The sequence below is a fragment of the Callorhinus ursinus genome, unplaced genomic scaffold (assembly GCF_003265705.2).
Source record: "Callorhinus ursinus isolate GAN/ISIS: 27379988/994484 unplaced genomic scaffold, GSC_fseal_2.0 scaffold6, whole genome shotgun sequence".
In the NCBI taxonomy this organism is placed as follows: domain Eukaryota; kingdom Metazoa; phylum Chordata; class Mammalia; order Carnivora; family Otariidae; genus Callorhinus; species Callorhinus ursinus.
This window is the reverse complement of record NW_027397068.1, coordinates 41,275,026-41,291,480: the sequence shown is the minus strand read 5'-3', so window position 1 is coordinate 41,291,480 and position 16,455 is coordinate 41,275,026. Positions and strand designations below refer to the sequence as shown.

The 16,455-nt window shown below is 36.2% G+C and overlaps 1 protein-coding gene across 4 annotated transcripts in view; it reads right to left on the bottom strand.

Annotated features, from left to right (window-relative positions):
* The window catches only part of NKAIN2 (sodium/potassium transporting ATPase interacting 2), a 965,996-nt gene that overhangs the window by 892,548 nt on the left and 56,993 nt on the right, over positions 1-16,455 (bottom strand). The gene's annotated exons all lie outside the window — the stretch shown is intronic.

The following is a 16,455-nucleotide window of genomic DNA, read 5'->3' as shown; positions in this document are numbered from 1 at the left end:
TTATCTCAACTGCTGTTGACCTTGGCACTTATGGCAATGGCCTGGCACAGAATTATGGAGCTACATGGTTCCTGGGAGATTACATAACAGATATATATTAAGTTCTTTGAAATTCTGAAGTTTCTTCCTAAGAGACTGATATTATTATTAATTTTTAAAAGCAAACGATGAAAGTATTGCATTAAGGTTAAAATTTGTAGTAAATTGAATAAAATATGTAATACATATAAAATATATAACATATCTACGTGTAGATTAAAATATATAATGAATAAGTGATATGTATCTTTTCTTCCTTGATCCATCCCAACCCAGTAATATAAGTTATATATATCTATCTCTAATCTAACTCTCGGTTTGAGTCAACTCTAATAAAGCATAGATAAAAGAAAAAGCTAAAGGAAGAGGTAGAGATACCTATACAGCTTAATAGTGTAAAAATGTTTATCACTGGAATAAATGTCATTCTAGAGTTGTCTTTCCATCAGGACTCTTTCAGAATGAACTGACATTAAAGACACCTTAACCTGATATAGTATCAGATATAGCCTTTTATTAACATTTAATTAGTTTCTGTAAACTTTTACAATATTTATTGCTTTGAAAAAAATGCAGGTATCAGGATTAAATTACCAAAATTTCCAAGTGACTGACTTCATAAATGATACAATAGATATTTTATATATTAATTTGTCAATAGCCAGACATTACTCACATCAAAAGAATCTGTGTTAGACTTAGACAATTTTAAGAGATTCTTAAGTATATTCTTCTTGTTCTTCACCTAAAAGGATCCTAAGAATACTTGATATTTTCTAGGATAGTTCATTTAACTTAATTAAAAGGAACAGAGAAAAATGTGAACGTATTCTTTGAGCAAAGATGACCATAAAAATGCAATAAGGGCTCAACAAAAGCAAAGATAATTAACCAGGATATTGCTGTGTAAAAGTTTAATTATTAAAGGTTGATATAATGCATTCATTAATTGTTCTACATAACCAATTAATTTTTAGGAGGTTAACTGAGATTCAGCTTTTTTTTTTTTTAGTTTCAAGAGCAAATATAGAACATTTGATTAGTGAATACGTTTGATTTACCTAATTGCTATGCTTGTTATATTTTTAATACTTTAACATATCTAACACACTCCCACCTTAGGGTCTTGGCATTTACTATCCTCTGTGCCCAGAATGTTCTTCCTCCAGAAATGCACATGGTTCCCCACTTTACTTCATTCAGGATTTGCTCAAATGCCTCCTTAACAGAAACACTTGCCTTGACCACACTAAGTGAAACTGCACCTCCACTTCTCCAATCTCTCTCTATCCTCTCTCCACACTATATATTTATTTATGGCTTCTCCATCTCACAGGACATAAACTCCCACTATGGTCTGAATGTTTGTGCCCTTCCAAAATTCAGATATTGAAACTTAATGCCCAATGAGACGGTATTAGGAGCTGGATTCTTGACAGATGATGAGATCAGAAGGGTGGAGCCCCCATGAATGAGATTAGTGCCGTCATAAAAGAGACCCCAGAGAATGCCCTTGCCCCTTCCACAATGCAATGCAAAACGAAGTGAAGGTGGGCCCTCGGCAGATATCAAATCTGCTGCCACCTTAATCTTGGACTTCCTGGCATCCAGATCTGTGAGAAATAAATTTCTGTTGTTTAGAAGCCACCCAGTCTATGATGTTTTGTCATAGCAGCCCAGACAGACTGACAGTTCCATAAGAGTAGGGACTTAGTTTTGTTTACTACTCTATCTCCAGCTCCTACAATAGTACTTGGGATGTGGAAGACAATCAATAAATATCTGTGAATGAATGAATTTAAGAATTTAGAGACAAAAAAGATGATTTATTCGATTTTGAAACAGAGGAGTCAGGATCATGCCTATTTATTTACAATATAAAGTTCACAACATTGGAGCCAATTATAGTATCACTACTTCTGATAATATTTAAAACAGGCTGTAGTAATCTAAAAGACACTGACAGATCCCAAAACTTCATTTTATGCCTTCCTCATGCTTTCAACAACAGGAAACAAAACAAGCAAACAAACAACAAAAAAAGAAAACACAAATTCATTCTGGAAGAGGTAATATGCATCTTTAACGATAACTATATGACTTATGATACAACTTTATTGTTACCGCAGAAATAATTGGGCTTTGGTGAGTTAGCATCATTTTCCCTAGCTGAGATGGAAAAGATCAAGGGGAAGTGGGGAAGAGGAGGCCTGCATTTATAGATGGGGAGAACGTTTTTACGTTCAGCACATTCCACTGCTGCCTGCCCTTAGTACAAAGTATGACATAGGCCCTGATGCGCTTCTAGGCCCAGGAGGAGGATCAGACAAGGAAGACAGTGAGTAATGTACCAACTCTGCACCAAGCAATGTCCACAGGACAAGAGGGCCTGAACACTAATCAGCTTTTCTGTGTGTTAATGCTATAGCTACAAACAATCTTCTCAGGAATGAGATCACTGGATTGCAACTGAACTAGAGATACACTAGAAACTCCAAGAAGGGGTCAGAAGACACAGTTTCCATCCCTCTACAACTTAATTCTCCAATCTGCTAGTACAAATGGTAAGTTCAGAGATGTTGTCTATAAAAATATGTGGTACAAAATGAAACTTCATTTGGAAGTAAAAATAACAAACAAGGGAGATTAAGTAAGTAAATTTGAAGTCCAGACTATGATATTAATTGCTATAGTTACCTGTAAACCTAAGACAAACATTGATCATTGCAGACAGCCTCCAAACTATTATAATCCAGCGGGTAAATAAAAATCCACATTATTCAATTCTAAATATACTCCCACCCTAGAAGCTCTTTCAACATAAATATTTCCCCTTCCTTCCCCACAGCACTCTGACCTTATATCTTTGTCCCTATGGATTCCTGAAGAGGCCAACTGGCATTAGAGAAGGACCATTTTTTTTAAACTTTTTTTATTATGATGATGTGTACAATTACAGAAACTCACAGAACTAGTAACAGGAAGAGAGGGCTTTGAGATGTAGCTATTCAACTAAACAATTTATTCATTGGCCACTTACTATGTGTACTGCCCTGAATGAATGCTCCCAGGGACTTGTGGTAAGACTGAGTCTTTATCCAACAAGGAACTTACATTATAGGAGGAAAAAGAGATATATAACTGACTATAACACATGCTAGGAAAAAATGATATATACCACAAGGGAAGGAAAGCCAAAGATTTTGAAGGTTGAAAGAAGAGACAGCATGTATTTGTGGAACCCAGTATGGAAACAGGTCATGAGAAATGGATTTTAAGAACGGCGGTTGTAGGCAGAAAGAACTACAGGAGCGAATGCAAGGAATAAAGAAGAATAAGTAAGAATAGAAAGAAGTTCAGTTTATTAGATAACAGGGTATGTGCAGTGGAGCAGTTTATACTGCAAGTTTATACTCTGGAAGGCCACAGATGCTAAGATGCTACATCTGAACTCAATAGGCAAAAAAAAAACAGTATTAGAATCTGACCAAGGTGAAGGTATTACATGTTTGTATGTTACAAATGGTAATCTAACAGCAATGAGGGTGAATGGAGTTGGGGGAGTGAGGAGACAGGATGGTCCATTAGGGCAATCACCATAGTCCAGGCAAGCTATGATAAGGGTCTGAAATAAAGTGACAATGATGAAAATGGGCAATAGCAATAAACAGAAGTAAGACAGAAGAGAAAACAGGGTTTACAAAGGACTGACCACAGGGATACCAGAGAAAAGGCATGTCGGTGACAATTTGGAAATACTGAGCTTTAGTGACATCAGGGAGTACTATACACCCTCCTAAGCACTTTACATATATATATAAAATCATTCATTCCTCATTCCAACAAATGAATAAACAATCCTCTATTTTACATATAAAAAATTGGGCCCTAGAGACAATTTTCCCTGTAGTGGCAAAGCTGGAATCTGGACTGCAAACTGCTTGGTTATAAATCTTAGGAGGATGTGAGTGGTTATATTACTACTACTAATACAACCATATTTTTCATTCCACGGTTGTTCCCAGACATACAGATTTATAATTCACAGCAAATTATCAAATGCATGCATTTCTAATCTATTACCCTTATTTAGTTTTACTCACTTCTGTAATACACAGATAATTGGTACTGTAATACACAGATAATTGGTAGTGCTATAGCACATATAAGATTTTGATGCAAATCAAGTATCAAAATAAATTAAAAGAAAACTGAAACAGAAGGGAAATTTAACCAGAAATATGGGATCTAACAATTCTTAAAAGTCCAGACAGGAGGACAATCTAGAGAAAACAAACTTAAAAGTTAATTTGATATCTTCGTGTTTTCTACATAGATGAAAATAATGAATTACCTATTAGATTATTTGACATATTTCCTAGATTCTCCCCACTAAGCTGAGAGAATTAGAAAGAGAAATACTTATTTTCATGTTACCAAAGGATAGAATCTCAATAAAATTCAGTGTGATTTTCAGATAGTTACTGTTTCTATAAGGAAAGGACAAAATCAGCCCTTATTTTACCACTTCCAAATGTCTTCTAATAGTATGTCACCAGAGTTATAAACGAATGAGATATCATCACACTATGACACATCATAAATATGAGCTTAAAACACATGAATACGTTTTACATGATTGCCCTTTATAGACTGACTTACTTTTGGACACCCATACAACAGAGTATCCGATGCTCAATAGATATTTAGAAAACTGTGCTCCTAACCTCTAGAAACATGGAAATAAAAAGGACTTCGTCTCATTTGTTTCTGGCTTCAGTTTACATACTTTGTTTCTTGTGGTTGTGATTTATTAGAAGTAATTATTAAATGTAGACAGAAGGTTTGGAGGCTTTAATGATAACTGGGAACCAAGCACTTATTCCGAAATAATCATCTGTACCAAGGACTTGAACAAGCACAGGAGGGGCCATGATGTGGAAAGAACAGAGGTTTGGGAGCTCATCAGTGTGGACGCACCTAGCCTCTCTAAGCCTCCATTCCCCCTGCCAGACATCTGTGATGAACACCTGCGTGGCCGTGCTGGGATGAACAGTAGAAACTTTGGGAAGGCACCTGCCAGTGTGGCTAGGACAAATTCCAAACATGCTCTTATTTCTCTTAACTTCCTCAAGGAGGCATACACTGAGTTGGACTGAATTAGAGGCAAAGAGACACTGCACATGAAGAGAAGTGCCAAAGAGAGAGGTATAAGTGTGTGAGAGAGAGACAAAGATCATTTTTTATATATGGAAAGCTCCAGGAAGTTTACTAGAGATTATTATGTATACTACACTTTAAAATTTTTGGAACACCTGAAACTAATATTACACTGTAAGTTAACTGACTGGAATTTAAATAAAAACTTGAGAAAAAAATAAAATCTTTAAAAAAATAAAATATAATGTAATAAAAACCCACATATTACAACTTCCAAAAAATAAAAAAATAAAATTTTTGGAACATATTAGTGCAGCTGGCTCTCAATCAAATCCACCTCCTCAATTCTGTATTTACTTTTTCTGGAGGTTATATATTTTGGGGCTACATCCTGGCATATTTTTCATTTTTGAGAAGCATTTGCAGATGGAGAGGGTGCATCTTTTTATTCACATAAGTCTCTCTCCAGCCCTACACAGCCAATGTTTGGACTAAACAGGACTAAACCCCATGTGGTCCTAAGGCATTCAGTGCTGCAGGAAGGATAAATCAGACACTCCACGTTCACTAAATAAATAAAAGAGGTCATTCTGGCAAGTAATCTTGCTTCTGAAAAACAGACAGGCAAACATCTAGCTGATCACTGTTCTCCTACCATGATGAATGTGAGAGTATTACAGATGAAATAGCAGGTAGACAACCAAACAAATGGGTAGCCACTTGCTAAAATATTCCTTCTCCACACACTCTTGAAAATGCTGCTGGACAAGATTTGGGGAAATCTGTCAAGTCCTGAATTGGGTTGTCTCTTTAAAATGAGATCCTGCAACTTCTGAGTCCAGGGAAAATTTTGATGGTGTGTCTTTGAACCCAGTGGGTCCACTGGAGTATTTCTGTCTTGACCAGCCCCTTTGATTCATCTAACTCATCACATGCCTTTTTGATTAGGATTTGGTTTCCCAATTGAGGAAATAATGTACTGCTTGACATGGAATTTATGTTTCTGTCCACTGTAACAGTGAATTCTTATAGGGATTCAAAAGAAAAGCTTTTATTTGTGATTTAATTTTCCGTATCACTCAACAAAATGAACTCTTACTAAACTGTGTCATCATGCCCTATGTAATGTCCTATGTAATGCTTCATTTAAAGCAGTAAACCAGCATTCTAGTAACTACAAATAATAATTATATAGGTACACATATAATCATACAACATATATATGTTTATATCTATATATACTATATAGATATGTACTATACATACACACACACTTATAAAGAGATATTGATACAATCTTAGCCTTTGGGTAAGAATATCTTTCAAAACATGAGTTCATCTATCTGAGTGTGTGGGGTCCTCAGAGCCATTCCCATTACTATGGTTGCTTAACCATCCCCACTCTCTATTAAAGCTTCCACCATAGTAAACACTGTTTCCTAGAATTTGCTGATACCAGCCTTAGCTGCCTCCACAACCCTGCCTCTTCCATTGTATGTAGAACTCATTTCCTGTTCATTATTTTACAATACCGGCCCAATAATAGCTGATTTTGATCCACACAGTCTGACCTGGAGTCCATTAGCCTAGATTCTCAAGTTCTCCTACCAAGAAGAGAACTATCTGCATGGCTCTAAATGCAACAGTTGATGCTTTAATGAGATCTAGCCTGGATTCCCCTAGAACTCTGTGTTATCCTCACCCTTAAATGCACTCATATATTTGGGCAAGTTATGTTGGCCTTAACTTCTTCATCTGTAAAATAAGTTTGGAAAATCAAAAAGATAATGCTAAAAATGATAGTTTAGTACATATTATATGAAAACACATTTAGATTCCTCTCTGCCTGTGAGTGGATACTTTGCATTTATCAATTTCATATCTCCCTAATAAACTCTCAAAATGACAGAAGAAACAACACATTCACACTATCTTCCCAAGTCTTCCCATAAATCTAATATGTCTTTGTTTAGCAGGGTAGCTTTGTCAAGCCAATATTCTGTGTCATTCTCACTCTTCAAATACAATCATAGCTGACTACATTTTGGAGAGGTTAAATAAAATTATGAAAGCAAAAGCTTTGATCTTCTGGCCTGCAGTGTGTCTGATGAATACAACTGATAGCTCTGTACTTTGATATGTGTGGTCTTTTTTCCTAAAAATAGTTATTTAAATATGTCTTTATTAATCCTGGTGAAACCTTCAGAAAAGCTATACTAGATAAGAGTGTGTTTTGTCTTCTGTTAAATAAATTTCTGAATATGTCTCCTTTTTCTTTTTCAGAGAATTCTTTAGTAACCTTTAAAAAGCAGACAATTCCAAAATTATTTAAATTATTATTAAATTATTTACTGACCACAGAAAATACAAAAAAATTCCTCAAATTATTTTTAAGGTAAGCATAAATATAATACAAAACCTAATAATAGTAATATGAATATAAATATATAATCAATCTCATTTATAGAATCAGAGAATAATCCAGAATTTTTTAAAATTATCAAATAGAATGCACCATTATGCCAAAAGACACTTCTGGATACTTCTGAAGAAAATGGAACCCTTGCAACACTGCTGGTGGGGATGCAAATGGTGCAGCTGCTATGGAAAACAGTATGGAGGTTCTTCTAGAAATTAAAACTAGAACTGCCACATGATCCAGCAGTCCCACGTCTGGGCATATATCCAAAAGACCAAAAACATGTCTTCTCATGTAAAAATTTATCATTAGGTCTTGGGAGGTACATCCATGTCAATTTGACAAAAAGCTCTGGTTTAATATAAAGTCTTCTCTGGGTTTAGTCTCTCTGCAAACTTAAAAAAAAGAAATTTTTGCAATTTCCGTGGCCTACAGAATAAATGTAACCTTAAAAAATGAAATTGCATGTTTACATACTGGTGCTATTTTGAAATACCAGAAGAACTGTACAGATTGTTTTTAATTCAATAATTACAACTTTACATGATTACAGGTCCCTGAGGAACCATTATGAACTACAAGTAAATAATGTACATATTGAAAAGCCCATGGCTGCACTGTCCAACAATGATCACATATGTAAAAAAATAAATAAATCTCTCAATCACAGGCTTGTTTTATATTATGAAGTCCTACTGGTATGGGGATTGTTATTTTATGGACCATGGTGAGCTTCAGGTGCTCCATAAACCCTTGATATTGTACGCAAAAATGTCATATGCATTTTTCTAGATAGAGGTTCCACGGCTTTCCTAGATTGTGAAAGGAGTCCATCACACTCCCCCATCAAAAATAAATAAATAAAATTTAAGAGTATTATACTTCAACTAAGAGAAATAAAAATTCTGGAAAGAAGATAAAGAATTACATCTAGATCGAATTACTGCGGTCAGAAAGAGAAAATTAGGAACCTCAATATCTCTCTCTCTCTCTTCTTTTTTTCCTTTAGGTGCCAAAAATCACAAAGCTATTTTTATCGCCAGTGTAACAACCTTACTCAGAGAGGGAAGGTATTGGAAGCACCAGTCATTCTCACGTTAGTGCGCTTTGGTGGTGGGGGGCTTGTTACCTGGAGCGCCTGGCCCCTTCTCAGGAGGTTCTGTGGGCTTGTGGGCTTGGGAGCGGGGGGAGCCTGGAATCTGCAAACCTAACAAGCACAGGCAGTGACACAGATCTAGGTAGCCAACAGAAAAACCTGTTGAGAAATACTGCATTTCTTCCAATCCATTCACAATTTCTCCTTTAACGGTTTGTGCTGTGTTGTCATTTGTAAACTAGGTACCCTGAGGCAAGAATCCATGTATTGTGTCTTTTTTTCCTAAAGAGCAACAAAAGTTCTTATGGATGCTATAGTATAGAGTTATAGAGCAAATCTAAGAAAAAAGAAATACGTATATACCAATGCTACTTTCAATAATTTTCAGGATATCAAATGATAATCTCAAAGGTCATCTTGTTAACTATTGTCTACTAGAACAGGAATAAATAAAAACCAGATAACCACAAATTTAGGTTATAGTGCTGTGAGATGGAAGATGAAAATACAAATAAAATTCATTTTATATTACAGACAGTGCCTCAGTTTCACAATAACATTTTTTTACATCCCTATAATGCTGGGATTATAAGATCACAATGCTTTAAGAAAAATTAGGAGACTTCTAGGTAATAATTCTCAAACACTGATTAATCTTACATATCTGGGGGGAAAAGGAAGTTTTATTCCCAGGTCTAATATAAATAGGCCATATAAATTTGACAGCTCATGATAAGTGAAAGAGTAAGAAACAAAGAAATCAAGGATACAGGCAGCATTTCATCTATTATTTCCAATTTGGTGTCTTTAAATAATAGGTCATTTGAAACTACAAAAACCTTGAAATACATTGTGGAAAGGTAAAATGGCACTCAATTGTAAAACTTCACAATATAAACCTGATAATTGCTAAAAATGCATTTACACCCTGCAAGGTACAACTAATAAGACCAACCTAAAATTCCTCAAATGTAGCCATCATTTTAATCATTCCTAAACAATGCAATTAATTCTCTGGCACTCGTGCAAGTTTGCTACGGGGAAGCCATGTGAACTCAGACATCATCAGGCAATATTTATGTGCTTGGTACACAAATAGCCTTGTCACTCAGGAACTGCCTCCTTAATGCAAAAACACCAGCATATCTGTCTCATTTCCATCATCCTCAGACATAGCACATGCAGTACAGATGTGGCGCTCTGAGAAGTATGGAGGCTCCCAACCACAAAGACTGAGGGCTAGGTAATGTCATTTTTCACACATCACTTCTGGGTCAATCTGCAATAGTCAAAGCCCTCTTAAATGACATTCACATAAAAATACAAATTTAAATGTTTGTGATCTGAATTGGTTTCAAGAATCAGGAGGAAATATGATGTCACCTTGGCAGTATGGTTTATGTGCCACCCAGTTTCGAAATGTCAGACTTAAAACATCCAAGAATATTTTTCACTAAGTTTGCCTCAGCCATATGTCCTGTGATAGAAGGGCAACAATATTGGTTCACAATATTTTAATTCACCAAAATTAGGGATGAGATCCTAGGAGGAAAATCCACAAATACAGTACATTGAAAACCTATGGCAATGAAGTGATTAGCAAGAATTTCAGACTTAACACAAATTTCACATAAGATATCAAATTTGCTTATGTAAAGGGATATGTTATACTTTTTCCTTGTATAGTACTTTATTTTATCACTTCCCAAACTCATCTCTACCTACCTGACACTGAATTTAAACTACAGCGACATTCTGGGCAAAGTAGAGGTAATAAATGCTGCTCCAAAGAAAGTAAAAAGAATGTTTCTGTTTCAGTGATAGGTCTAGGTGAGGATGAAAACAGGAATATTCACTGGAATCCTGTCCCAGGCAAGGAAAATTCTAGACACCAAAGCTATTTTAGATCTGCCTCAGCGTTCAGCATCCTTCTAGGAAAAGCCTGAAGATCTGACTAAGTTAAGGACCTCATGATTCTATCTCAGAAAAGTTTAGGAAAGTCACACACCCTCTCCAGACTACAGAGTTTCCCCAAGGTGCATGATCCTGACCTTCAGCTGTTCTCCATAAAGAGCAAGGACCTTCTGTAGTTACTTGTGCACAAAGTCTCACTGCCCTGGTCTGTAAAACGTGGATATTGATGATTACCTTTTAAGGTTGCTTTGAAGATAAAAGGTGATAATGTATGTAAAGCATTTGACAGAGTGCCTGGTATACAGAAAGAACTTGGGTGTAATAATTATTTTTAACTAATAATGGTAATTATTAATGCTAATATTTTAATATCCATAATAAGTTCAATCCATGGAAAATCTCCATTTCCAGGAAACAGTCAGGCATTGCTCCAGTGACATTTTTCCCTCATAGAGAAGATAAAGCCAGACAACTTGGCATGCAGCATATGTTCTAAAATTGCATAAGCTACCGAAGGCAATGGAAAAGCAGATGAGAGCATTTTAAAAATTAAAATGCCTTTTGATTGCTCTGCGTTATGTCCTGTGTTGCAGAGAGGCACTGTCAGAATCAGTAGTTTTATAAATGATGGATTTTGTACAGCATAAAAAGGCATGGACAGTATATTTCAAATTCTGTTTTCAAAGTATTGATTCCCAAACATCTTTGAAATTAAACTTCCCTCATGGTTCACCTTTAAACCCCTTACCAGGCTCCAAGAGAAAAATAAGAAAAGGAAAATTCTCCTTTATGATTCCATCCAAAGGTAAATTGCAGATAACCATTAGAAATCACGTGAATGAATTATTTTATGAGTATGATTTTTCTCTATTGAATATCCTCCTCCTTTTTGTCATTACTCCAAGTAGTTGAGTGTCAGTTGTATTTATTTTTTCCTTATGTTTTCAAAAATTAATGAAAAGGCTAGTGTTTCTAACATAGTGCTTTATTTCTGCCTATCTGATAATGCAATAACCAAGATTTCATTATAGCCTAATAAATGTCTGTGGAATGAATGAATGGAATGCCAAGTCTAATTCTCTCCTTTCCTTTTTTTTTTAAGATTTTATTTATTTGAGAGAGAGAGAATGAGAGAGAGAGAGCACGAGAGGGAAGAGGGTCACAGGGAGAAGCAGACTCCCCGCTGAGCAGGAAGCCCGATGCGGGACTCGATCCCGGGACTCCAGGATCATGACCTGAGCCGAAGGCAGTCGCTTAACTGAGCCACCCAGGTGCCCTCTCCTTTCCTTTTTATTAATATTAGATTTCCTATAGGTTTTCTCTTTTTTGTGACTACTCCACTTGAGAAATATTGAACAATTCTTAATTCACAATTTTTTTGTACTATGTACTTTGCCTGCAGAATGAAGATACCATTGAGTTTTCTATTGAAGATTTGTGAATTGTATAAAAAGGGCATTGCATTCTACAAAACTTTGGCATATATCCATTCACATTGAGTAAGCTTAAGGTGAAGTCAATGTTTTTTCACAGGGGTAATTACTAAGTTCCCACTGTCATATAGAGATCTTTTTTTTTTTCAAAGTAAAAACAAACCAGTTGTAAGTAACTGATTTTTAAAATTTTGCCATGCACATTAAATGTGCAATTTTGTTTATTATACTGTGTGGTGCATAGTATAAAGAAATGTGGGCTATAAATAAATTAATCATAGTGCTTATTTAGGATATATCAATAATGATACTCAAAATGACGATAATGATACCAATCTACAGAATGCCTGATGTTATCATTCTAAGTCTCTTAAAGATGGTGCAACTTTTTAAATTTAGTTAATGCTGTATAATAGCACACATTAGACTTGTTCTTTTCTTGATTTCAAAGATTTATTTGGAGCACCACATCTACTCTACACACCCAAAATTCCTTAAGGTGTTTTCTTTGACAATGTATATGTATATCATTGGGAGCAACAAATGAAGAAAACTTTCAGAAAGAGGAGCTTTTACTAAAATGCAGTGGGAGTTGTTTTATGCAGGGAAGGGTTAGAACAACTAAGCAGTAAAAGGTTGTTCCCACAATGAACATGGATACAATATCCTTTGATTACTCATTGTCTCCATTCAAAATGCTTGTCTTATGCCATATGATTTCATTCATATGTGGAATCTAAGAAACAAAACAGATGAACATGGGGGGGGAAGAAACGAGAGGAGCAAACCATAAAACAGACCCTTAACCATAGAGAACACATGGAGGGTTGCTGGAGGGAAGGGGGGATGTTTAGTGGGTGATGGGTATTAAGGAGGGCACTTGTGATGAGCACTGTGTATTGTATGTAAGTGATGAATCTCTAAATTCTACTCCTGAAACTAACATTACATTCTATGTTAACTAACTGGAATTTGAATAAAAATCTGAAACAAACAAACAAAATAAAATGCTTGTCTTTGTTGGTGGCATTAACCCGTCTTTGGCCTTTCATGAAAAACAAAACAAAACACATCATTTTTGGCAACTTGCAAGTACTGTTATCAGCAGTTGTCTTTTGGTCCTTCCCAGTAATGCAGGGGAATGTGAAGTAGTCTTTTTAACCTCAGGCATCTCAGGTCAACTCCCTAAATAATAGCTCATCTGGATTCCGACCATCCTTGCTGTCTGACTGAGCCCAGGGGGGTGATCTGTAATGAGCACAACGAGAGAGTTCTGATCATGTCCTATAGCATTCCCAGTGCACATGTTCAGCAACTTGATGTTCAGCACTGGCACAGATACAAAGAAGCATTTGAAGAAAAAAAAGGAAAAAATAAACCCTGACTCATCCATTCAATTACTGAATAAATATTTATGAATGCATTCTTTTTAATTTTTTGGATAAGGTGTTAGGGGCTTGTGATAGAAAAGAAATGACATATTTGCTTTCAAAGAGCTTCTAATCCAAGAAATACCTTAATGCAGAAGTTAAAGAATATGGCACGTACTGCTGGAGCACTGGGTGTTATATGCAAACAATGAATCATGGAACACTACATCCAAAACCAATGATGTAATGTATGGTGATTAACATAATAAAAAAACAAATAAAAAATAATAAAAAATAATAATAATGAATATGGCATTCTTACCCCTATCCCCTTGGATCCCTTTACCAGCTTCTGGCACCCCAGGTCCAAGTGCACTTTTACCCTCAACACCAGTTTCTGCAGCTCCTTGTTGGAAGGCTGCCCACAAGATTACCAGAACTGCTTTGCCTATGCCACAGAAAATGGCACACACCAGGGAGTATATGCCACCTCCCTGCCATCAGCCCTGAGCCAATGACTAAAGGGCTGAAGACATAAAAATACTCCAGTCCCCTTGCCTCCTACATGGGACAACTCAGTGGTATGCCTCACAGTGTCTCAGGAGCTTATCCTACAAGACTGAGTCATGTTACCCCCACCCACTGTAGGATTTACCTGGATATCTCACCCCTTGCTTGTCTTACTTCCATTTCATGTCTACTTTCCCACATTGCCTCTGGTTTTTCTCTAGGAATACTTCCTAATACACATGAATCCCATCTCAAGGACAGCTTCTGGAAACAGGTTGCTACTATTAGCATTATTTCTATTATTAGTAAAGATGATTGAACATGATACAAAGATGAATAAGATAGATTCTCTAAAAGTTATACAAAATGACAGGACTCATTAAGTACTGCAAAGTAAAGTGATATCAATTTGCCAATATCTCAAAAGGCCTTGAGTGTTAAGAAAATGGGCTTGTAACTTATTTGATCAAAAATGGGCAATTATTGGGGTGCCTGGCTGGCTCAGTTGGTACAGCGTGTGACTTCTGATCATGGGGTTGTGAGTTCGAGAGCTCTGTTAGGTACAGAGATTACTTAAAAATAAAATCTTTAAGAAAAAAAGAAAATGGGAGATTATTGAAAGGTTTAGGTAAAAGAAGCCACGTCATGTGATTTCAAAAGTTTAGCTTGAATGTGTCAGTAGAAATATCACTATGTCCTAGAGCTTTTCTGTTCTTTATGGATGTAATGTAAGTGGGATCTCTTCAAAAGTAGCAAAGATGCTGTGTTTTGCAGTCCCTTCTCTCCAAATATGGAAGCTGGCATGAAGTCTACTGAAGAAATACAGTGAACTATCCAGAATTCTGATTATTCTGAAATGTGCATGCACTCTAAAAATGAGCACATTCCCCTGGTCTCAGTCAAATTATCCCTGGTCCTTAAATGGACTGTGGCAGTGTGCAAACATTCACACTTTCAAGTCAGATAGAAGCTGGCACTGGTCTGTAGATTCCCCATCTCTTCTTCCTTAGTATCCACTGTCGTGTATAACTATTTTATCAATCCAAGCTATATGCTCCAATAAGGGTTTCTAAAGCTTCTTTAATCTTTTACCCATGACAATAGTAAAATGGTTCCAGGCATTGATGCACATAGTTTCATTACCACAGTGTCTTACTCTTTGAGGCTGTATTTCCATCGTCATCTAATAGTACCAACTATTACAATGGCTTTCTGATAAAGAACATTTACTATTTATTTCTTTGCACAGATGGAGTTCATTGCTCTAGGTGCTAGTGTGCTGTTCACTGGCCATTTTTAAAAGTCCTCATATTTGAAGGACTTGACATTTAAACCAGCAGTTCTCACACTGAGTGTACAGTAGAATCACATGGGACCTTAAAAAAAAAAAAAAGACTCTCTCCTCCCCCCACCAAAAAAAAAAAAAAACACAGATCCCAGACTCCAGCTCATCCCAATTATCTAGGCAAGATTTTTAAAAGCTTTTCAGGTGCTTCTCAATGCAGCCAGCATACAGAACCACCACTTTAGACTGATAGGTCTGCATTTGAGACACATCAATTTTAATATTAAAATTGAGAATTTGGGGTGACATTTAAAAACAATTATGCATTTGTATAATTCTTATCAGTTTATAAATTATTCTCACAAAAATCATCCCTATGAGATCAAAATAGCATTTATTTTAGTCATTTTAAAAAAGAGGAAACAAATCCTAAGAAAATTTATAGGATATACTCTGGATTGTTTAATAACAAGTGGTACAACCAGGACACAACTTCTAATTCCAGGCACTGAGCCCTCTCTATCAAGGAACATGCCACTTGGCTTAATGAAACAAAACACAAAATCCTACCAGTGAAGGAGGGATGAACAGGTGGACACAGGATTTTTAGAGTAGTTAAACTACTCTGTGTCATAGTAAAATGGTGGATACGTGCCATTATACTTTTGTCCAAACCCACTGAATGCATAACACCAAGAGTGAACCCTAACGTAAACTATGAACTTCAAGGGATCATAATATGTCAATGTAGGTTCAGTTGTAACAAAGGTACCAGGAGGGTTAGGGTTACTGATCACAGGAGAGGCTATATATGAATGGGGGCAAAGTGTGTATGGGAAGTCTCTGTATTTTCTTTTCATTTTTGCTGTGAACCTAAAACTGCTCTAAAAAAACTAAGTCTATTAAAAAAAACAATAACACCCTTCAGACCCCCTTTGCTAAATAGTGCAACTATATGTGTACATTAATTTATTTTTTCTGTTTGGCTGAAATGTTTTAAATATGAGCTAAGGAGAAGGAGATCATTACTACTGTAAGGTTTAATCCCTTTCCACCATCTTTCAGCAAATTGACATGCAACTATTAAGAATTCTCCTGGGGGCACCTGGGTGGCTCAGATGGTTAAGCGTCTGCCTTCGGCTCAGGTCATGATCCCGGGGTCCTGGGATCGAGTCCCGCATCGAGCTCCCTGCTCCTTGGGAGCCTGCTTCTCCCTCTGCCTCTCTCTC